This window comes from Athene cunicularia (assembly GCF_003259725.1).
Source record: "Athene cunicularia isolate RWA chromosome 3 unlocalized genomic scaffold, athCun1 chr3_part1, whole genome shotgun sequence".
In the NCBI taxonomy this organism is placed as follows: domain Eukaryota; kingdom Metazoa; phylum Chordata; class Aves; order Strigiformes; family Strigidae; genus Athene; species Athene cunicularia.
This window is the reverse complement of record NW_020799097.1, coordinates 123,112,842-123,129,975: the sequence shown is the minus strand read 5'-3', so window position 1 is coordinate 123,129,975 and position 17,134 is coordinate 123,112,842. Positions and strand designations below refer to the sequence as shown.

General features: G+C 43.2%; 1 protein-coding gene across 2 annotated transcripts in view; it reads right to left on the bottom strand.

Annotated features, from left to right (window-relative positions):
* The window catches only part of SERTAD2 (SERTA domain containing 2), a 52,670-nt gene that overhangs the window by 19,061 nt on the left and 16,475 nt on the right, over positions 1-17,134 (bottom strand). Inside the window, exon 1 of one of the 2 annotated variants that reach the window (XM_026845797.1) lies at positions 65-178. The exons of the other annotated variant lie outside the window; for it this stretch is intronic. The gene's annotated coding sequence lies outside the window, so the exon portion shown is untranslated. Of the gene's footprint in view, positions 1-64; positions 179-17,134 lie in introns of those variants that run through there. 2 annotated transcript variants of the gene reach the window in all.

Here is a 17,134-nt window from a genome sequence, read left to right as displayed (position 1 = left end):
GGGGGGGTGGGGGGGAGCTAGGCACCAGGCGCTATCTGGAAAGACGACGATTATTTTAAGTTACCTCAATGACTGTGTTTCGAAAGGAACTGTAATCCCAGCCGGCGCTGTAAAAGGCGATTCAAACACCTTCTAGTTTTGGCTGCAGCCCCAGCCGCATCTCGGATCATTCCGGCCTTTCATGTTCCACTCAACCGGTTGTACTTTGGAACAATAAAGCTTTAAGACCTAACATAAAGGCGATTATTAGTCATTAATATCATGACTCGTTTACATATTATGCTCAAAATGGTCTGTAATGATTTGTGATCAATTAAGCTGATGGTCTTGTTAAAAAATAAGTTCCATTTTCAGCTAGAAAACCAAAACCTAAAAGAAGTATACTTTAAGAGGGAAGATCTCTTTAACCTGGAAATTGTATCTATCAGAAATCCACAAAGGATAAACCCCACACAATTAAAATAGTGAATCTGCCAAAACAGAAGGAATTAAGTGATGATTTTATGGATTCTTGACATTATAATTGAAAAGACCCCATCTAACTGAGGTTTAAACACTAAGACTGGTATTTCAGATAATACTCCGCTGAAGTCACTAAAATGGGAGGAAAGGGCATCAGATCTGAAAACTGCCATTTGACTTCACCAGTTCTGGAGGCCTCAGCACACCTCTCCCCTTCCACCCTTGCTATCAGCTATTCCTTTGAGGAGACCCAAGCTCTCTCATCCTCTCTCTGCGGTACAAAGGTAGCCCTGAATCAGAACTGCAAAGCAGTTCGTGAACCGTTTACTAAATTTTGACAAGTGACTTGCAAATTGCTCAGGAGCTGGCAAAAATGAAACCCAGAATTTCCCCTGGCTGGATACTTTCCAGCAGTAAGGCACTGAAATTTGGGGCATCCTTCTACTTGGGGAAACAAGTCTCTTTTTGAAATTACAAGAGTTAGAACAAAAAAAAAAATAAAAATCAGTAAATAAAAGGAAAAGATTGGTTTTCTTAAGGGCCTCAGTGGTACCTCTCCAGTGAGCTTCAGCCTACTCAAAAGCCAGCCAGAATATTTTTTAATACTTGTACATTTTCGATTTTTATTTTTTTTTAACATGCCAGACCCACTGAATTTCAGGGCCACATTCTGCCTTCCTTTACACCAGATTTGTAACACAGCATGATCTGGCCTTGAGTAATTGTGCTGTGGATGCCCGCAGCTGAGCAGTGCCTGTCTTCTGGAGCTCAAAGTCCGCAGCAGGTTCACAGTCCCTGCGCCTGGGTGTGTGCACGCTATCACCGGCACCATAGGCATAAGCACAAACATTTGCTAAATAAGCAGCTGGGCTCCGATCTGATATCCACAGCCCCGATCTTGCCATGTTATACTCAGCAGTAAAAGGCCTGAGTCTGTATCATTCGAGTTTTAAATGCTTCTGACTTTGTTAGGTTACTCCAATGTAGTTACTACACTAGCATAAGAAGAAACTCACCGCCCCTTCTGTTTCCTACTGTAACTCCCCTGGGCCTTTCTTGGCAGGAGTTTAGAGTCACACTAACTCAGACTGTTGCTCCGAACACAACTAGTACAACCTGGATCCATACTCAGAAGCACTCTCAACTGAGCAGAGGTCAGGATACGAATCGATACGAGTAGAGCTCCTTCCTACGCTTTGTGCAGAGCAGAGGCTCCATTGTGGCGGGATGAGGTTAGACTACACAAGGCGAATAATCCTACCACCGACTGCTCCTCACATTGCCTCATGCCTGATTTAACGAGACCTTTCTGGCCAAGAAACTCCCCTCTGCAGCTCCAGAGCAATCTGACCAGAAGGTGTCTGCAAAACTCAAATGCAGTTTTCCTGAACATATTAGTAAGTGTGGAGAAACAGCCTGCAACTGAGCCACAAAATGCTGTACAAGGAAGTGTATCTCGGCCAGAGGCTTCCAGAGCCTGCAGGAGCAGAGGGAAAAGTCTGCGTGTCTACGAAGAGGAGCCACCCAAAACGCATCCCATTTTGGATCGGTGCACACAAGGGCTTTCCAGGGAGCAGCAGCAGAGGTCTAATTGTGCAGTCGTAGTTTTGACACAGGCCCCTGAACTGCTCACACATGAAGACAACACGCTAAAAGAGAAGGAACTAAACTATGTTTTTCTACAGTGGTACTGACCTGACGTGGGCCCCAGGAATAAGCGCAGCCCTGACTTTGAGCAAGGGTGGTCAGAGCTTGCCTGACTGAGGCCAGGTCTCCTGTCCATCATTCAAAAATCCTCCTCTGTGTTAGAGACAAATAAATGAACAAACAGAAATCAAAGACTGGGAATACTGGGAAGGGGGAAACAGACACCAGACTTCACAGCACAATTTATTAGAAAGACTACAGACTGCCAGGTAATCTCTGCCTATCAACACGTGCTAATTAGGAAAGAGCAGCAATGTTTGGTGTGCTGGAACATCAGCATCCCTCACATTTAAAAAAAAAAAAAAAAAAAAAAAAAAAAAAAAAAAGAGGCAGTGAACTGCTTCCTCTGTTTCTAATTGCATCTTTGGCCTTTTTCTTTGTAATTGCAGTACACGTTAATACTGTGAGATTTCCTCAGCTAACTGTACAACACGTTTTCATTTTCTCCCTGGATGTTTTTGCTTCCATGCGTGCAGGAGCTGGCGGGCAAATACACAACACTGCCCCCAAAGCAGACAACATTTTGCAAATAAAGACCCAGTCAGGACCGGTAACTTGGGAAAGGCTAAACAAAGGGCCTGCCTGTGGCCCAAGATGCTCATTGCACTAGAGCAGCGTTCCCCACCAAGCAACGCAGGTCTCACAGGTAAGAAACAAGCACGCTACAAGCACAGGAGTGATTAAACATCACGAAGACCTCATACCATCTCCATTCAAGCTAGCCCAGGCAGGGGTCAGCACTGACCTGCTGGAGGTGGGTCCTTCTCATGCAAGGCTAAGGCAAAACCAAAAGCAAGCCCCTCAAACCCAAAAAACCTGGGGTGGTGCATTACTGCAGTCTGCACCTGTACATTAGCAGGGAGGGAGCTGCACCTGTGAGATGAGCTGCTTTCCTTGAGATTTCCATTGCTTTCCTTTTTTTTTTTTTTTTCTGGTGCAACTCTTCCACAGTAGCAAGGCTGCTCCACATGTCCCAAGGCACAGAAGAATTGGTTAAAACCAAAGGAAGGAATGCGCCTCCTCTTCTCACTCCGATATTAGCTCTTTTTTTCCCTTCATTTTCTGCTTTAGTTCATGTTTTTCTCCTTTAATGTTTTTGTGGCAGTAGGAGAAACACCGTTCCCTAGAATGCATAATATGCTTAATTATCATTCTCAGTTAGTTCTCTAGGAAAAAAAAAAAACCTACAGGAGAAATCAGTTTAATTAATGAGTATGACCAAATGCAGCCTTAGTTCTAATGCAGTATCATATATTATACATCCAGTTGGGCAGTTGATCTTACTTGGGTAAAATGAACAGAGATGCAAAAAACCATGGAGCTCATGAATCAATATTCTGAGTGCAACTAAGCCCTTTTGTATAGTTATTCTAAGCCTTCCTACAGATTTCGATGCCAACGTCTGTTCCCAAATACAGCTTTTGGCTTCAGTAACACAGGATCGGGCCTGTAGAGTCTAGTAATAGAAAGCTGTTGCTTGGCAGTACCAAGGGTTGTGCCACATGGTAAATTCATTAAGTGATTAAGAAAAAAAACCCTTAACTCCAAGATAGCTCTCAAATAGTCATACCCAGTAAAAATCCTCAGTGCGTGTCAAGGACAAGGGTGGCAAGGTTTCATCTGAAAGTAACACTCGGCAATCTAGATGCTTTTCAAAAGGGCTGCTCTTCACATACTAAATTATTAAGGAAATACTATGGAACAGGATTATCAGGAAAGAAAAAAACCACAGTGTGCATTAGCTGGCTTAGTCAGAGGAGGTTTTGCTGCATTCCTCATGCACGGAGATGACTCCCTTTCTCTGTAATTCCCTGTGCACTCCTAGTCCTCTTGAGACTGCTGGTGTGCATCATCCTAGCTCCAGCTGAAACACGCTGTCCTCTGACAGAGGTTCAGGCTGCCTACCACTGCCGTGTATTTTCTCACATCTTTTTGCCTTTTTGTAAACATCCCTGTTCTGTCTCAAATCCCATTCAGGCTGTATCACCTGCAAGATGTGCTTCATTTTTGACCCAGGCCAGACTGTTCACACCAACACCATCTGTACCACACACAGGCTCCCAAAAAAGTCTTTCCTTTCCAGTCTTGGTTCTCGAGATACTGTGGATTGGTACTTTGCAGTGAGCCTAGTTCTAAACAATTTCAAACTGCTTTTCTTTCCTTTTCAGTGCTTACTCTGCAGTCTCTATCAAAAAGCACAAATCATTCTTTTCTGTAACACTTGGTTACTTTTTTGAAGAGAGGCTACACTGATGGCCTGATATCATCTCATACTGAGGCCAGTGAATTAAGAGTTAAAAAAAAAATCTGCAGGTAAAACCAAAGGCTCTGTTTTACAGTCGAGGAGGGAATACTTTTAATAAAGAAAAAACACAGAAACAGTGGAGAAAAATACAGAGAGATGGCCAGTCTTCAGGCCTAATTAACCACTGGTGTAAACAGATGTCACTGCAATCAAGCCAGAAGACTTCGGCCACCCACTAGTCTTGAGCACAAACCCAACATGAGCCTGAAAATCTTAACAACATGGGGCTGTCAAACATGCAAGCCACACACACGCTTCAATACAGAGGTCGTCACCTTCTCCCTCATGCTGATGGACTACCTGCTCCTTGTTCACCAGGGGAGAGCAGCTCTACTGATCTGGCCTAACATGTGCACTGTACATATTACAGCCCTTTTCTGAAGCAAAGCTACTCCAACAGATGTCAACGTGGAGCCATACATTTCTGGAGCGCAGATGCCCCCTGCACTCTTCTTAAACACTCCTGAAAGCTGGAAGAGTCCTGGCTGCATACAGAAGTTGGAATATGTTTAGCACTGCTCAACCCTGCTGAGATACCAAAGGCTTGATAGAGCAAACAGGACCACCAGCAGGGTGACTAGAGGCTTCTAGAACTGGCTGATCTTGCTCAGATTTGTCACATTAAAGCACTGTACAACAATAGAAATGTGCTTGAGGCTGCAAGGGCAAAACTAAAATGGTGTCATGGCTACGGTGTTGATGTAAGGTGTGAAATAGCATTGTGATATGTTATATAGGACTTAAAAACATGTCACTGGAGTTTAATGTGTTCATGCTCAGAAGCATTATCAGGGGAAAAACATCCAACTATTACAATCCTTATTTACATGAAAACATGAGTTAATAAATACACTGACATCCAAATGAATGCATCCACTTCCAGGTGTTTCTGCTGGCTGGAATACAACCTGTAGAGCATATTAAAGCTCCTACACCATGTGGGGGCTTGGGCATTTTGTTTAAAACTAGTTTCTGCAGCTTCTTCAAGCCACTAGATTCAAGGAATGCTTACCAAATAAGATAGAGGCATTTTTGAGGTAATTTAAATTTGCAGTGATAAATCCTCCCTCTGACCATCCCAGGTGCAAAATTCTTTACAGATAATGTTTATCTGTACTCTTTTCAGTCAGAGGTTTCTAAGGGTCTCATTTTAAGTAAACAGTGAGTGACCTACACCACTTCCTTTTTTTTTTTTAAAAAAAAACACCACAACCCCAAACCCCAATAAAACAGAAGTTGAATCTGCAGGGCCAAATTTAGAAGAGGGGAAAAAAAAACCAAAAGAGCTGGCAAAAAAACCTAGCACAAGAACATCAAATGTAGCATAAACTCCCACTGCCATTCTGTTCCACTACAAATAAATGAAGATGATATAGAACTGAACTCATTGAGTCAATGCAGTGAATGCAAAGTCTCCATTTTAACCCTTCACAAAATGTGTGATTTCTTAGATTATGTGCAAAGATGAGATTTACAAAAAAAAAAGAGTGAATGAGCACATCAGATGCTTTTACTGACTATGTCTGTGGTAATGATTCATTTTGCCTCTCTACATTCCCTCGTGCTAGCATGGCTAAGAGTCATCAAAAGCTCGAATTGTATATGCAGGTAAACAGACTGTGGGTGAAGTGAAGTATGTATCTCTTAACTCTACCTAAACCCACCCTTGTAACGGTCAGAAATGCTTTTTAGCCTTCTGAAGAAAAAAAGGAACTGGCACAAATTATTTTAGGTTCTCGCCTAACCTTTTTTATGCTCTCTCACTTTAAAGGAAGCTGTTCATTTATAGTGACCATTACCCAAAGGCTAAAAGAGGTTTACACCTAATTAGTATTCTCAAGCAAAGATAAAATACTAAATCACTGCAAACCCACCCAGTATTTAGGATCTACCACCAGGACAAAGAAAAAAAGCAGAGAATCACCATTTATCATCATGGTCCATCCTTTCACACCTCTTAGACTCTCTTTCTTCCTCCCACAGTGGCTTTGGGGTGCTAATGTTCTTGCGATGGGCAGTCTGGAAGAGGGGAGAGGCAGCTCGCCTGCCTGGTCACTCCCATCTCACATGACATGCATCAGAATTTGCAAGGTGGGGAGCGGGGGAAGAGGTTATATGTTGTGGGCAGAATGGCATGGAGTCAGGGAAGCAGATGCTGCATGTGGCATACTGCACCCAAAAGCCAGTGGTGTCTTTCCAAGAGAGCCATAAGCAGCTCTCTCAAACAGTAATAATTCTCCCTTCTTTTAATTTTAGCGTTGGAGGGGGAGCAAAGCAGAGACATGATGGGAGTACAGAGGGGAACAAGCCAAGGGAAAGGAGCAGACCAAGAAACAAGAAGGAAGAGCTGCATCCCCATCAACGGTGCTGCTACTGAGTCCAGGGCATCCTCTGGTTTGACCTCTGGAGAGCAGCAGGAGAAGAAATTACCACAAGAAATATCACTGAGGCCGTCCCTGCTTCTCCCAACCATGAACTTTCTCAGCACGAAGGGATGGGCAGAAGGCTCCCAAACTCCTCTCTTTTTCACAGAGAGATCCACTTTTCTGTAGAGGTTCAGCTTAGAAAAATCAGCTTCTATCAGTTTTATCTGTAGAAGGAAAGATGTGAATGGCTATCTTGAGCCATAACTTGTCTCACAACACGCCTGCAAGAGCAGCCATTTACTTCAGAGAAAGGCACAGCCCATTTGCAACAGCTGGGCAGAAATAGGCACCCTCAGTGAGAGGCTCACAGCCAGAGGCCAGCCAAGTCAAGGAGGGATGATTGTCCATATCTCATGCCCCAGGGCATTTTCTAATCATGTGCACCCAGGGGACATTCCTAGTGGGATTCCTGCTAAGCAAAACAGTCATAATAAACCCCTGTTACTTTGCTTGCTTACCTACACCTACAGTCCAGTAGTGTTAACCTTCAGGTTAAATATTTTTTCCTCCCCCCCCAACCTGCTCTTCTCCTAATTTTCCTTTACTCTTAACTGAATGTTCAGACCCTGCCGTAAGAGCAAAAGAAGTTAAGCAGATGTCAAAGTGCTAGTAATTTGAGTGCACGCACATACCTAAACACTATTCCCATGCACGTCAGCAGACAGAAACCTCTTTTTGCTGGCAGTACTCTTCAAAGGAAACTCTTTCTCATCTGAGCAGCTGGGAAAACTCAAGTGCCCAGTCCTACTCCAGTTTGGGGAGTTTGTAGAAAGAGCTGCCCCCCAAGAACACCGACCGGTGCATTACTCTTACCAGCAAGAAGGTAGGCCTAGCATTTGAGGGGTTTATTTTAGTTTTAAAACCAGAACAACCTAAAATAAACTACCTCTATTAGAGAAACATTGTCTTCCAAGAGATGTTCAGGTGAAAGTCCTCAGACTCCCAACATATTTTTGCTAGCTGTCACAGCTGATGTGGGCGAAATCATGAGAAGGAAATGCATTTCTTGTTTTGAACTTTTTTTTTTTTTTTAATTTAGCAAAGATTCCCCTTAAATAAATGGAAGCGGGGAGATCTTGAAATAAGCCCTAGCAAGTTTTAATCACACTTTTTCTTCTTGTGAGCGAGGAGTCATTCAGTAGCTAGGTGGTTCTAAATAAAGAACTCTAGTCAACAACAGGAAATAACTCCCACAGAAAAAAAAGGGCAGAATACAAACTCTCAGCAACTCTCGTACATAGCTCACAACGGCCTTTTGTTCCATGCACATTAAGTCTAAAATCTTTACTTTTCTGAACATGTTCTTGCTCTAAGTAATTAAAACTTTTTTTCTTGTTTAAAGTACGGATCCCTTCCTTGCCCTTCTCCTTAAACAGTCACAGTTAAGATTTGGAAAATCACAAGCTCTCCCATTTCATTTAATAAGTAAGTACATTGTAGGAACACCACATGATGACCAGGATTTTCAAAAGTTACTGATGGTGGGTTTTTTTCCTTTTTTTTCCTTTTTTCCCCTCTTTTTCCCCCTTTTTTCCTCATCTGTGAACAGTTTACATGCTTCTTAACGTTCAGAAACCACTTTGTGTTCAGAAAGTACAGAACACCTGGTCCGTAGGGAGGGGGATAAAGGAGAAACCACACATCTCTAGCTGCTTTTTAAAAACTCTGGCTAGTGTCTAGAATCATCAGCTTTTAAATTATACAAGCTGTCATAAACCAATACCTGCAAACATCACTAGCAAAGACCACCTGTCTTCTTCACAGTCTTCCCAAATTCAGCACCAGGATCTGAACCAGCCGTAACACAAGTGCTACACACAGGAAGCACAGGCTGCGCTTTGAGGAGGAAACATTTCTGGAGTTTTGATAGTTCAGATTAACCCATCTGGATTGATGGGCTATTCCCACCGCCACTGCACAGGTCAGGCGGATAGGACTATAGCATCCCCGCTGATCTCACTCCTCAGTTCTCTTCCACCTCCCTGCCTGTGGTTCATCCTCTTGGTAGGAAAACAGCAATAGTGCCTGGAAGACAGCTGCGTTCAGCCTCTTACGGCAGGAGAATACAAGAAGATGCACCTTGCTCTGCTCAAGACAAGGTGCTCTGACATGCTCTTGGAGGAAATCCTCCCTCAGGCAGAAGAGAGCGACTAGAATAAAAGCCTTTAGGAGATACTGGAAGGCAGGCTGGGAACAAAAGCAGCACAGACCAACTAGGAAATGAACGTAAAACTCCAATTAACAAGAAACTTAGCCATACCAGCACTCAATGGGTGAGAAACCAATGGAATATAAACAGGAGGAGAGGAAAAAAAAACCTCAAAACAAACACAAGAGTTTGTTCTGGTTAAACTTTAGGCTGTGAAAATAGCATCTAAAGCTGCTTCCACAGGAGCCTGTCTAGCCTACAGTGCTCACAATAGCTACACAAACAGTTCTGTATTCTTGTAACGGGGCTTTCAGTAAGAACAGCATTAACAAGCTGTTGGGTTTGTTGGCTTCTTTCTTTGGTTTTGTTTTTTTTTTTTTTAATTCCTTAAAGTTTTCACTTGTAGTCTGGTGCTGTCAACAACCAAGCTCTTCCCTTAGGTGTCATCTAGGAACACACCTCAGTCCCACCATAGCTTCCAGTTTATGCTGAGCAAAGATGATCGCAGGTTTCAGGAAAGGGGATAAATTCCCCTTTTCACCCTCGAAGAAATTTAATCTGCAATCCCTCTCAGACAGGTAAGATTGCCCCCTTAGTGGAGAAGTACAACTCCAAAACAGGCATATTGCAGACTCGGGCCATATTCTCTCATCTCTTTAGGACTCAGCAGACATACCTTAGTTTATAAGAAACAGGAGACTATCTCCATACTAAACTGGCAGTATCAGACCAGAAGACAGAAATGTCTGGCAATCTGATCAATAGTCCACAAATGGGTCCCTTTGCTTCGCTAGAGAAGTAACACGGTTAGAGACATCTTTAAAAAAAAAAAAAAAAAAACCAAAAAACAAATCCAAAAACCACAGATTGCAGGACTGAGCACATTTAAAAATGCACAACCAAAATCCCTGAAAGAATACACTGGTTGACTCCATCTGGCTTTGAAAAAGTATGTTTTTTGTGTGTTGAGGGGGAATTTTAAAATTGCTGCTTTGTGTTAGCTGCCATGTATAGGTCTCTGCAGGAGGTGGGGAAACTCCTTTAGAAATGTTATTTGTGGCAAGTATCTTCTGGAGTACAAACATGCATATAGCAGATTTTAGCGGTCAGCTGATTTCAGCATCTCTCCATCAAATCACCTGATACGGCTCTGTCACATTAAAACCTAACTGTAAAACCAATTTCCATTTTAGAAATTTAGAAAGTCCTGGTTGAACTATATAGCTGCAAGAATCAAGGTTATAGATCCAGACTGGATTTTTGTAGCTGGGATATTTGAACAAGCTGTGTGCATGTGTGTACCTCTGTGTTTGTGTGCACATGCACCATCAAAAGTTCATAGGAAGAGCAAATCAAATTTGCTTCCTAATGCAGAATGAACACACAGGCTGAACCAATTCCACATTCAAATCTATCCCAGAATAAGTCTTGGTGGTTGTATTATAAGATCCTCGAAAGTGAGTTCAAACTTGAAATTGCAATTATAGCCTTTTCTGGTTTAGAAAATAGATGTCACTGCTGAGAGGTCCATACTTCTCTCGAACTTTCAGAAAGGAAGAAAAATCAACATAGCAAAGTATACTGGAGTAGCTGTCCCATCATTTCCCAGCTTTCACCCATTAGGTTAAATACTACAGTGATTTCAGTGGGACCAGCACACTTTAAAAGATGTAGTCTCTCTGTCTTTTTCTCTCTCTCACTGAATGATATTTCTGCCCACATGCACTGACACATACAGTGTCTAACAAGGCTGTGATTCATTTTCAGTTCTAGTCATGCTCACAAGTGATGTAGCACACTTGCTGTGCCTTCAGGATCTGCGTAATTTAGCTTCATTTTCTCTGCCCCCACCCTGCATTAAGTGAAGTTCCAACAAAGCCAAGTCATCTCCCACCAACTCACCCTCCCACCTGCTTGGGGGATGTGTACAGCAGGAGTCTGAATAATAATAATAAAATTATTTTTTTAAAAAAAGAGAGAAGAGGATTAGAGCCTGAGAGATACTGTGAATTGTTAGAAAGCTTTCTAACATCTACAGGGAGTGAATAATAATAATAATGGGATGTATACTACCAGATCACTGAAGCAGCTGTATCAATCCTGAATCATCTCCCCTAACGTGTTAAAAGCAGCAACGTGTCTTGCATTGTGAAAATCATGCATGTTCATGCTAAAAAACGATGGACATTAAATCTGAATCCCTGATTTATAAAGGCAAGCACCTTCTCAGCCTCTCCCGCAGTAACGTGGTAGTGACCATTCACTTGTCCTCTGTCCTGTTGCAGTGACTTTGACCAAGCTCAAATGTCAGTGAAAGCCATCAGCACGTCCCAACTGCAAACCTCTCGTATCCAGTGGCTACCATCCATCATGAATTACACGTGGTGGTTTTGTGATACAAATTACAAGCTGCTTCTGAGCTAAACTCCGTGCATTTGAGGCACGAGGCCAAGCCTGAACAAAGTGAAAGACGGGCTTTTTATTTGATAAATCTCATTATCTCGCTGGCATTCAAAATTCATCTCAGACACAGAAATGCATCACAAAGTAGTTCTCTAGTTACTTGGAAGAGCCAAGATGCTTTAACATGCAAGTTAAAAGGTGTTTACACCCCCATCGCACTAATGTTTCTAGCTCTCTGCCACCTTCAACCTGGAACTATGTTTTGATGGAACAGAAATCTCAGTTTTCAAAAGAAAAACAAGTCAACTGCATTTCTTCAGTAAATGTCCCCAGACTGAAGTGAGTCATTGCAGACTCCTTCAAGCAGACCTTAGTGATCTGCATGATTTCCTTAATTCTTAACCGATGACACAGGGAAAGAAGAATTAGCACCAAAAGCTAGAAGGTACTTCATCATTACACATATAATACCGAGAGGGTTGCTGTCACCACAGAGCTACTGCAAACTAAAAGGACACATACTATCTTTCTTCCCTTACGTGATACATGTATGCAAGGCTCCCCACGACATAAAACACACCCCACTAGCTAAGCAGCAGCTCCTGTTGCTGACTTCCACTCACAACCAACTCAAGCAAGTCAGAGGATAGATTAAACTCCCTACTTGCTGTAGGGGCCCATCTCCTTTTCCTCACTCACTAAATGCTCACTCAGCTTGGCCATGCAGCTCGCCAGCCCACTTACTAGCACGTCCCCAGTTAGGGTACACTTAACCATCCTGCAAAGGCAGAGCCCAAGAGGACACCAGCATTTTGGGCCACCCCAGGCTTGTCCAAGCCTAATGATTGGGGGAGGTGAAGTTCCTCTCTCTGCCTTCCTACCAATATCCTCTTTTCTGCCAGGACAAGCCTGGGCTGATCAGGAGCTGAAAAAATACATTTCCTCATGGTCATTTGTTCCTGATCCCTTCTCCTCCTCAGAAGCTCTCAAGTCTATCAAAGAAATAAGGACTGCCACAGCCAGGGAAGGGTTACATTTCTGATGTGTACCACACATGACTGGGAAGGAACTGGATCATCCCACAAGGCTGATATCACCAAGGGCTCTAGGAGCTCTGAAACATTCAGAGGATAGCTCCTGGGGCTGGATACTTGCCTGGAGTAACGGGTCAGGCAAAGAAAGCAGCAGACTGTCATTTCAGCAGATGGGCTACTGCCTCATTTTGCAAATTGAAGAAATGAAGCACAGGAAAACTACAGGATGGTTTATTGTGGAAATGAAAGTCGAGGCCATGTGTTGTGATTTCCAGAGCACTCAACAGAAGTCCAGCCTTCCTCATCCACGAAGTCACATTGTAAATATCCTCAGGGCAGGGCCTGCACCTCTCATTTGCTTTAAGCCTGTGGCTTCCAATCTTCCCTGGTTTGCAGATCCTTCCACACTTTCCAATAGGGCTGTGCATTTAAATCTGCTGACAACAGGCTTGCTTTCCCTGGCTTTCCTGCACATCTTGCACGTAAGTCTGTGGATCCTTGGGAGCTGAAAACCACGGTGTGTTCTCCAGGGCCCTAGCTGCAGATTCCCATGTGTCCCTCTCTTCCTACTGATCCCTACACAGCACAAGAGACAGCAGCAGGCATTTTCAATGTACCTCTAACTCAGTCTAGTTGCCCTAATTCAAGACAAAAGCACAGAGCTTCCCTGTCATTTCAGCATTTCCCATCTCAAGGTATGGGAGCTGTTGATCTCCCACATGAAAATGCATTATGCTGTCAGCCCAGCCTAAGGGCTGTTATTTAATTTACTTGAGGAGGTAAGTGAAAGCCCCTTCATGCAAATGCTTACAATGTGATCTGGAAAACAGCAGGCGTAATTAGATAAAATGGCAGCAAAGCCCACCAGGGAAATAATGTTAATTCATGAGGATTTTCCTCTCCACCTCCCTCTCAGCAAGGTTTGAAGCCAAGGAAGGGGTAAAAAAAAAAAAAAAAAATAGCATGTACTTCAACGATCTACATCTTGGTGAAGTAGAAAACCAGGACAGCAACCAGTGGGGTCATCTAAAACATGCCTCAGCACAGCACCTCTGGCAGGATTGGCAGCCCACACTGCCATGAAGCGATGAAGCATTGAAAGCAAAAATTGCTCTGTCACTGTCATAAATTACTCTAAGTGGAGACGTAATGAGCCAACATCCCTAAACTTCACACCATGTCCTGACCAAGACCTAACCAGGCCAATGAAGAAGATTTGTCCTATGATAATGTCATCACTACAATCCCCTAGCCCCTGTAATAATAATAAAACCAGAGCTCTTCTACATGTCTTGAGAGCAGATCTTGCACTTCCAACCCACTCACAAATTCCTTCCCTCAAAAACATCTAGGAAAGGATTTTGACCAAACCATGTCACAGCATCATCATTAAAGAGCAGTGCTAGGGCACCACACTCTCAGCGCATGGGCACCAATAGAACAGTAGCGAAGCTCTCGAATGGCAGCAATCCTCTTGCAGCAGCCTTGGGAAGCCATAGCTCTGTGTTTCTGCTTCTGCCGGCTTCTCCCTCCCACCTAGAAGCCAGCCAGCAAAGTCACCTCCCGATTGCTGACCTGCCACTACCAAAATGGATTCCAATTAGCCAACTCACTCACAGCTATTAGGAAAGAGAGACCTTTTTTGTTGTTGAGTAATTACTCCTCATGAAATGGCTTACATCCCTAGTTGATTAGGTCACAACACACTGTGAACAAACTGATGTAACAGAGATATCTTTAACCTGATAAATTAAGGCATACTTTCTCGATATAGAAAGCTTAATTGAAGCCATGCATGGGGTACTTACCAAAGGCAACTAGACACAAAATTGTAATGTTCACAAACAAAGGTTGAGATTGAAAACAACCTATACACATCCAACTTGCATATTAATTGGGGGAAAAAAAAGCAAGCTGGTTTGTTTGCTTACTGTGAGGACAGTAAATGACTCAAAGTGAACAGAGTAGTTTGACAGCAGCAGTTAAATATGTAATGGCAATATTCAGGTGGTACCTACAGAAGAGTTTGTTTACTTATTTCCTCTATATGCTTTCCCTCAACTAACAGAGTGAAAACCTCTTCTTCTAGTCAGGGATTCACTTATTAAAGCAATCAGGAATACCAAAAGTTTATACAAAACCCAAATAACCTCATAGTAAGCGTGCCACAGGGAGTGTTCCCAAAATACAGCCCATGAAGCTCCCCTAGAAGAATCCTTAACCACAGTCAGCCTGTGTTGCATTGTAAATAAGTTCAATTACATTTTCTCTCCCTTCACAAAATCCCAACCTTTAGTGTCCCTCCACAAAAAAATCCTTCAGCTGCCTGGAGAACAGCAGCTCCGTCACCATTTCTGTCAAGTCATCCATCGTAGTACACTGGTTTACTTGAAACCAAACCCAATTCCCCAAGCCCGTAAATACACATGACTTCCTGATTTTGGGACTTGCCCATCTATTAAAAAGGAAGCTGTTCACTTTACAGACTGTGGCCCTAATCTTTCAAAGAGTTATGCCTGTGCTTAGCAGGAGCACGTGAGCTCTTCAGTCCAATGTAAGCATTTGTCGAAGCAAGGCCAGTATTTCCTGTTGCAGTTAAAAACTCATATTTTTCCATCCTAACTGTATAATGTCTGTGACACAAAATCAACCCTTCTCTTCCCATTTCAGGGTGGGGGGGTCAGGGGAGATCTTGCAATGTAAATACATGTGACAAGGGCCTGGGCAGAGCGAGTGCCATGAACAGCTTTATACTGTGTTGGCTTTCTAAGTCAGGAAACCGACTGGGTGTCATTTAATCTCCTAGATTAAAATCACTTAGCGAATATTGTATTGTTTCACTGTTCTCACTGTCATTTCAGCATTTGGGGCCTCGCTAGAGCTCTGCTGCTGGCTAACTCACTGCTAATGAAACCTCACGCAGGAGCAGCTGCCGGAATCTGTGTCAAACTGCATCTGGCACCCATCTATCTTCCAGCCATCTAAATTCACCTCTGAAATCATACAAAAGCAGCCGCAGAGCTCCCTGCAGCCACTCCAACACACCAGTCTTTGTCTCATCAAGCCTGTTAAGCAATTTAAAGCAATTTATTTTTTTAATTCGCCTATTTTACAGCAGCAGCTTTTTCAAAAGAAGCAAAGAAGTTAAGAAAAAATTGGGGGTGGGGGGAGAAGGGAAAAAAGTGCTTTTTTTTTTTTTTTTTTTTTTTGACTATCATTAAACCAGTTTTGGCTGAAACTGTATGTTTAGGGGTTTTCCAATGGAGACACTCTGGTGCCTACAAAGCTCAGACAGGGAGGGGAGGCTGCTATACAATTGTTGAATTGTTGTCATGGCTATTAAATATGCTGTAGCACAAATACCCAACAGGGCTGAAGGTTTGCAGTGTATTGGCTCTGGACAGGTATCAAAAATACTGGTAAAAACTAGCAGATAACTGAGTTATATAAACACTGAATAAAAGATTAAGTCAAAAGTTTTAAAAGGTTTATTAACTTCACTCCAATCCCTTCCCCCTCGCCCCCTACTTGAGGCTTAAAAGTACCCTGTAAATTCAAAATATTTGACATTTACTGTAGTGTTAATTTGACCGAGTGTCCTCAAACGTTTGGGGTAAGACTGCCTCTTCTCTTTTTCTGCACAGGACAGGAGTTTTGCTCCACCATCTCGCTAGGCTTATGAGCAGCAGTTTGAAAGCGTGGCACAGTAAAGCCATGATTTGCTGACTAAAACAGGTTAATGATAAACAGGCTAGTGACTGAAATTGAAACTTCTCATTTCTCTCAAGAAAAGGGTGTATTGTCAAGATAAAGCAAGGCCTAGTGTGTCTATTAAGCAACTTTCAGAGAAGAGCTGCTTAAAACAGCAGCACAGCAAGCTCCACAGCACAAGAGGAGGGGATGTGCCCCACCAGGAGAGAGGCCATCCTCTCTACACCAAAAATCGCTGCTGGGAATAAGCATTCAACAGCATGGTGTGCGGAGGGAGTAGGATGTGCTGGGCTCCCCTCTCAGGCTGAAGTTGTCCATCCAGCCAAACAGATCAAGAGCCGGGTCTCGGTGACATCCAGCCGTATGGCATGAAGGACTCTAGGTGAGCGTGCCAGGCCTACTGTACAGGCAACGGTGGGCAAACTCGGGAGGCGTTTCCTAGACTGAATGTGGCTAACTGTGGAAGGAGCAGGAGAACACGTTCGCAGATACCTCTGTCTCTGATGCTAATTACATTGTGTCCATCCCCTTTGCACCTAATATGTTCCAGCAACTGGCCTTGTTACTCCATGCTAACCCCATTTGAAAAAAAATGAAAGCAAGCTCGGCTCCTGAGAGCTTCCCCAAGTAACCATGTAGATAAGAAATTGCATTCTTGAGCAAAGGCTACAAAAAAACGGCAGCTGGTATTTGCTGTCTTCTACCCACTAAGCAAGAAGGAGATTTGTTTATGCCCTGCGTAGGGTCATGTCATAAGAATGCTTAAAATAAAATCACCAGTGCTGAGAGATTGAGTGAATATCCCAGGCAGCCCCCTCCAACCCCCAGTTGAGCTCTGCAGTAGGACTGACGACAGCCCCACTACCATGGCCACTAGGAAAAGCAACATAGATCAACAACTCATTTTTTACAGGCCAATGGGCCGACCTCTGGGCAG